The following is a 6,000-nucleotide window of genomic DNA, read 5'->3' on the forward strand; positions in this document are numbered from 1 at the left end:
TCGTCAGCCTAGCCTGAATTATGCTATCACAAGAAACAGTATTATAAATATGAGAGTAAAAGTATTTTTCGATCTAGCCCCTCCAACCTCTGTACTATTCCACTTTGAAACCTGCAGCCAAGGATACAAGAGAACAAAAATAGATCAGATCAAATCCACAAGATTTAGGCATTCAAAAGCCGCAGTTGACTTTTGTATCACCATGGAAGTGCCTCAAGTTTTCATGTATTTTTCCAAATACCTGTAATTGGGTATACTCAATTGTACTTCGACCCAGTAGCACTAAACAACCTACTCTGGGGAACCTGCTTTAGCAGCAGGGTTGAACTAGATGACCTCCAGAGGTCCCTTCCAACCCCCATGATTCTGTGGTTTTGTAAATATCCAGGTCAGTAGTTTACACTGAAGATGGGGCCAATTTACCCTGTATCTTGTATCTCTCTTCTTTTTCCTTTTACCAGAACTCTCGGTGTTTAGATCTGCGACACAGCATAGGGAAAGAAACCATGCTCCCTCCCCTTTTTGAAGGCGCTTGAACCCAGCATAAAGCCCTATGCTACGGCAACAGCTTGATCTGAAGTTGATGTTTGCAAACTCTTGCTATTTTTAGTAGAATAGATAAATTCTTATGAACGAGACAAAAGCAAAACTCAAGCTAGTCAGTACGTACAGGGGAATAAGTCATGTATATCAGAAACTGGACTTCAACTTGGCAGAATGCCTTAAATGGGAAGCCAGAGGTTTATTTTCAAACTCTGTTATCCACCCTTTAACTGACTAAACAGAAATTTCAATATTTTGATATAAACAGATCTATTCTCATCTCTGGTTAATAATACTCATGAAATGTTTGTTTTATTTTCCTAAGTGCATCAGTTCATCTGAAAAACAACGACCCAACCACTTTGCTGTTGGATGCACAGAACGTATGTGAAGTGTAGGGCTGTGCTGAGAGTGATGAGCCTGAGCAGTAACTCCTCTGAACTGCTCAAGTCCAGAGGTGCGATTTCCAAAACATTCTGACTCCATTGATACAGAAGCCTATAATTATGCTATCTGTATCACTCTGGGGAAGGCTGGATTGATCATCAGGTTATCATAAAATTAATTCCTGGCTGATCTTTACATGAGAGATTGGCTTAATAGTTTCTAAAATAACTGCTAAGGACATTGCAGAACCTACTGCTAGAGGAGCATCCTCTCACCGTACTGCACTGGAGACAGTGGTTGTGAATATACAAAATACATTAATCTATTAGAATCCCTGCGTTCCCTTCATTAGGATTCAACATCTTCTACAACAGCAAAGGTCAAGACAGGAACCTAATCTCATGGTCAGAATGGTCTGCTACTGACATATCTTACAGAAATGTACAGAGCATGAATGAAAGTAAGTCATGAAAGAAAGTCAAACATTTTCATAACTACACTGGATATTTTACCAGCAGATGAAAGCACAACTCCCAAACAGCAAAGAGGTAAAAAGCTCTAATGCTTTCTGCTGGCAATCCTGAAAAAAAAAGGAGTCATACACAAATAGAGGGGAAAAAAATTAAGTCAGATAAGGAGTTTAGGACATTTAAAAGCATCTCATCAGTAGAAATTCATATCATGCTATGCAGAGTAGTTTCAAATCTTAGACCAGGAATGCAATACACTTCATTTTTGTGGGTTGTTTTTTGTTGCTTTTTCTGGGGGGGAAGGGGCAGGTTACTGATGCTTCCTCAATGGCAGCAGTATTATTGGCAAAGGCAACTCCTGGTTCAGCACTGTATTGGTTACAGTTCTGGAGCAGCACATCTAACTGCGGCACGTATATATTGCCTTTTGGAAACCTCTATGCTTGCCAAAAATTCTCTCAGACAAAAGTACATGCTGGCCATAATAAGGTCTAAAATTTCCCAGCAGTTAATATAATAGAACCACAACTAGTACAACTGCTGAAATGTGAATGCAGGGAAATGAAGACACAGGCAGAAAATAGATGACAAAACTGACATAAAACTGAGGCACACAAGACAAGAACGAGAATGGGTGTTGACATAAAAACACCAGAATGTAACCCTGTTAGCAAATTGTGATGGAGTACGGAGGAAGAAGTGGTCCTACGGCCTGACTTCTTTGCTTTTCCAGACTGATTCAGCATTACCAATTGCGATCTAAGCCACCAGGGACTTGTGAAACTTCTGCTGTTTGACAAGAATCTAGCTGTACCGATGAGCTGACAAATCCAAAATGCCTCCCACCCCCAGCCCCTGCTGTGTGCCAAATTGCTATGTGTGCACTTGTGTACCACTTAAGATCCATCTCCGGTAGCTGCCAAGAAAGCCCTCCCGTCTATTTTCTAGCAGAAAGAAGTGAGCAGAGAGAGGGAAGGGAGAGGGAGAAGCAGAGGGAGAGGGAGTGTGTGTACTCTGAAAGCCAACTTTTATTTTTAGAGACCTGAAGCAGTGCTCAAGCACAGCTTGTTTTCACTCCAAGCAGAAAAGACTACTCATGAAAATAAGAAAAATAAAGTCAAAAACAATCAGATGGTAGCTCTGCTTTAGACAGGTGCCTAAAAATGCCGTTGAATGTTGTAACCAGCCTAACTGAAGGAAGAGGAAGAATTAAGAAGTTCTAATGAGCTGAGGTGGGGGTGATAAATTGTGCCAGCTCAGAGAAGAAGAAATGGCAGAAGGAGCATGGAAGCAGAAGGGTGGCATATGAGCTCAGTGCATTGCCTTGATGTGGAGGTGCCCAATGGCCTCCACACTTGAACAATATAAACTGCCAATAAAGCCAAGGGGTCAAAGGAAGAGAAACTCGCAGTGGCAGGACGAGGATAGCCATGCACGGACCTTTTCCCTGGGGCTAATGGGATATCACCTGGTCCTGCAGTCACCTTACAGGGTGATGAGGTTTGCATCTGAAGAAAGGCAGTGATGCTTCTCAGTCCATTGGGCATTATGGAATTATCTCAGATCTAGCTTGGACTTGACTCCAATTATGGAGGTTAAACAGCATATGTGCATCTGAAATATATCTAACAGAAAACAGGATTGAATTGCTGTAGTATGACTACATTCATCTAGGTTCTGTTTGCTTCTACATATACACTGCTCTGCTTCACACAAAGAAACATATTCAAAAAGAAGCTACTCTGAATGAGGAAACAAAAAGACTTCAAGCCAAACCTAGTTCAATCCTAGTTAACTCTCAGAAAGACACGTTTGGATGATTTAAAGGATGATTTAGGGGAACCTTGAGACTGTTCTGTCTCTTCTTAAAAGAAAGTGGACTTGAAAACAACACCATAAAAAGAAACACATCTCTCTCCATTTGCTCTTCAGGCATCCACATACTGCAATAATCTGTCTTCATTCCTCATTTGGTAACATAGAGCGAGTTTCCCTAAGTCACAAGGGGAGTCGTGCCACTGAGGACCAGCCAGTAGCCTGAATTCAGTTCCCCTGTAGAGACAGGCCCTGTGAAGCACTACAGGGCATGCAAGTGAACTGCAAGCTGCTACAGATCCAGCTTTGAAGGGCAACTTTCACCTCCCATGCCCAGCCACCATCTGGCACAAATGGAGCAGAGCATCAGGAACTTATTAAGGATGCTTCACTGGATGCATCATTACGGCTTGTACAGCGATCCCTCAATAAGCAAGATCTATTCTCCTGAAATATAACCGCTTCCAATATTTGTAATTATTTTGCTCATTTCTAACCAGGAGAAAAGAAATATCTGCATGGAACTGAAAAGCTCCTCTGGATGGCAAGTCAGCCTGGGATAGACCTCCTCGCTGCCAGGAACCCTAAAAACACATAATTCATAATCGAAGGAATCCTTTCAGATTTTCAACCTCTCATATATGAAATGATACTACTCACATATTTATTGCTGTCGGAAGCTATTAGCAAGTACAAATATCTTCCAGATGAAAAGCCTTCACATTTCCTCTTTAAAAATGTCAGTGGTTTTGTATTCTCAGTGTTCACATTCGCGTGTTGGTTAGCAACAGCATTTCCAGCTGCACTGAAAATGTCTTCACAATACAGGGAAGAGAGCAACTACCAGGCAGCATTACCAGCTGGGCAAGCCACAGTTATATTTTACTCATGGCTCCCTTTGTACCCCCAAATTATTTGTGAGTTTTGTCCTATGATGCTGCCAGATACACCCTTAGCAGACCTTGTAGTGGCCAACTCACATGGTAACAACAAGTTCCCATCTAAAAATGCTTCCTACTTTTAAGCAAGCAAGAGCAAACTAAGATTATTACTGACTTTGATCCCTATTTCTGCTCTATTGCAATCATCTCCCACTCATTAGCATGACTACCTCCAGTTTTATAATAAGACATCTTTGCCTCCCTTGAAAAAACATACACATGTATTTGCATAGTATAGAGTTTCCCCAATTCACAGTGCTCATTCTTTAGCATTTTTATTCATGGACTGAACTGTTATAGCCATTAACAAATCCTTCCTCTGCTCCCATCTGTATCTGTTACTAGTCAGCTTAACTAACAAGAGTAACATGGAACAGGGCAAACACATACTCAACTGCTGATTAGTCTCCATCCCAGAATACATCATTGCCGTCATCCTGGTATTCATGCCCCATGGCCAATGATTCCTTACATGGGGTGAGAGCGTCTATTTAAATAGTTCTTTATTTTCGTAGAAGTAGGCAGCACAAATATAATAAGCTCATTGACTTCCTCCTGCAAAAGCTAGCTTTCCAAATGGCTGTTTCTGTAAAAGTCACTTCTGAAGGCTGTGATTTCAGCTCTGAAATCATAAGAAAAAGGAGGAAATATAAAGATGATCATGCTGCCTCTCGGATGTCATTAGTTTGCAGAGTAGCAGCACTATATTGCAGCTTTCTTTCTCAACAACTCTGTATAGTATTTTGAGATTGGCACTGCACAAAAAGTGCAGTGTGTGAAAGATAGCTTGAAAGCTTGGCTCCAAACCGTAGAAGCAGATTTATTTTTCTTCTGAATTTTTGAGTTTGCAAAAAGTATATGCAAAAAAATTCACTATCAAAAACATAATCCTACAGACTATTAGAAAAACAATAAGTGGAAGCAATTTGTCTGAGGTCAGTCTACTTTCAGTGACACCACTTTTGTTCTCCATCCCTGGAGTCAAAAAATCAGACAAAACAAGTGTTTCATTGTCGGCTGCCAGCAGTAGAAACCCATCTGGCAAGACAGTCTGGTTTGTTAAAACAAGATCGTGGATCATGCCGTGCCATCACTGTATATGCAAAACACCTCTGTCTGTCTAAACTTCAGTGGCTGTCGGAGAGGAGAGCAGGTATAAAACCGTTAACAGGGTACGTATGGTCCGTGGGGCTCTGTAAAATGTCAGGTTATCCAAAATGGAAAACAGTCAGACAATTCTACTAGGAAACAGGCAGCATGATTAAGAAGATCTGGTTGCCCAGCATGACTAGACATTTTAGAAGTTGCTAGTGATTAAAAGAAAATGAACAAACACCAAAAAGCCCACCCACTCCCCATGCCCTGCTTAAGTCCCCTTCACCTACAAGCTAGCTCATGTGTGCATTTGGTGCATTAGGGAACACGACAGCTCAGGGCAAATACATTTTTGTCTTCTTATACTTCTTGAGACATGAATTAAAGTTGCCAGAGATATTCTGGACAGTAGAAGAGTGGAAAATTTTCTGACAGGATAGTTGCTGCTCTCTCTTTCTTCCGAGAAAGTTGTGAATCGTTCACAGAACTCGTTTTTGTGTTAGGTACAGGTAGAAAGCAGACAAAGTATACACTTTGGCCTTGGGATATGCACATTTTTAGTGATAGTAATCATTTAGGTAACTGCACTGTGTATGCTGTTCTGTTATTTGTCTCCTGGGCGAAACGAATGCTGTCAAAAAGGAGTTTGGATTATCCTTTTCACACGCTTATGGCAGCCTGGAGTGGCATGGGAAGCAGTTTTCTGGGAAGTCATGCTCACTTCCCAGCCCTGATGTAGGAAACAAGCT

The 6,000-nt window shown here is 41.3% G+C and overlaps 1 protein-coding gene across 1 annotated transcript in view; it reads right to left on the minus strand.

Annotated features, from left to right (window-relative positions):
- Positions 1 to 4,563, minus strand: part of ARPP21 (cAMP regulated phosphoprotein 21) — a 193,436-nt gene extending 188,873 nt beyond the window's left edge. The window contains exon 1 of the mRNA XM_042888339.1: positions 4,547 to 4,563. The gene's annotated coding sequence lies outside the window, so the exon portion shown is untranslated. The remainder of the gene's footprint in view (positions 1 to 4,546) is intronic.
- Positions 4,564 to 6,000: the final 1,437 nt, after the last annotated feature.

Source organism: Lagopus leucura, unplaced genomic scaffold (assembly GCF_019238085.1).
Source record: "Lagopus leucura isolate 7727_CA_CO unplaced genomic scaffold, USGS_WTPT01 Super-Scaffold_100157, whole genome shotgun sequence".
Taxonomy (NCBI): Eukaryota; Metazoa; Chordata; class Aves; order Galliformes; family Phasianidae; genus Lagopus; species Lagopus leucura.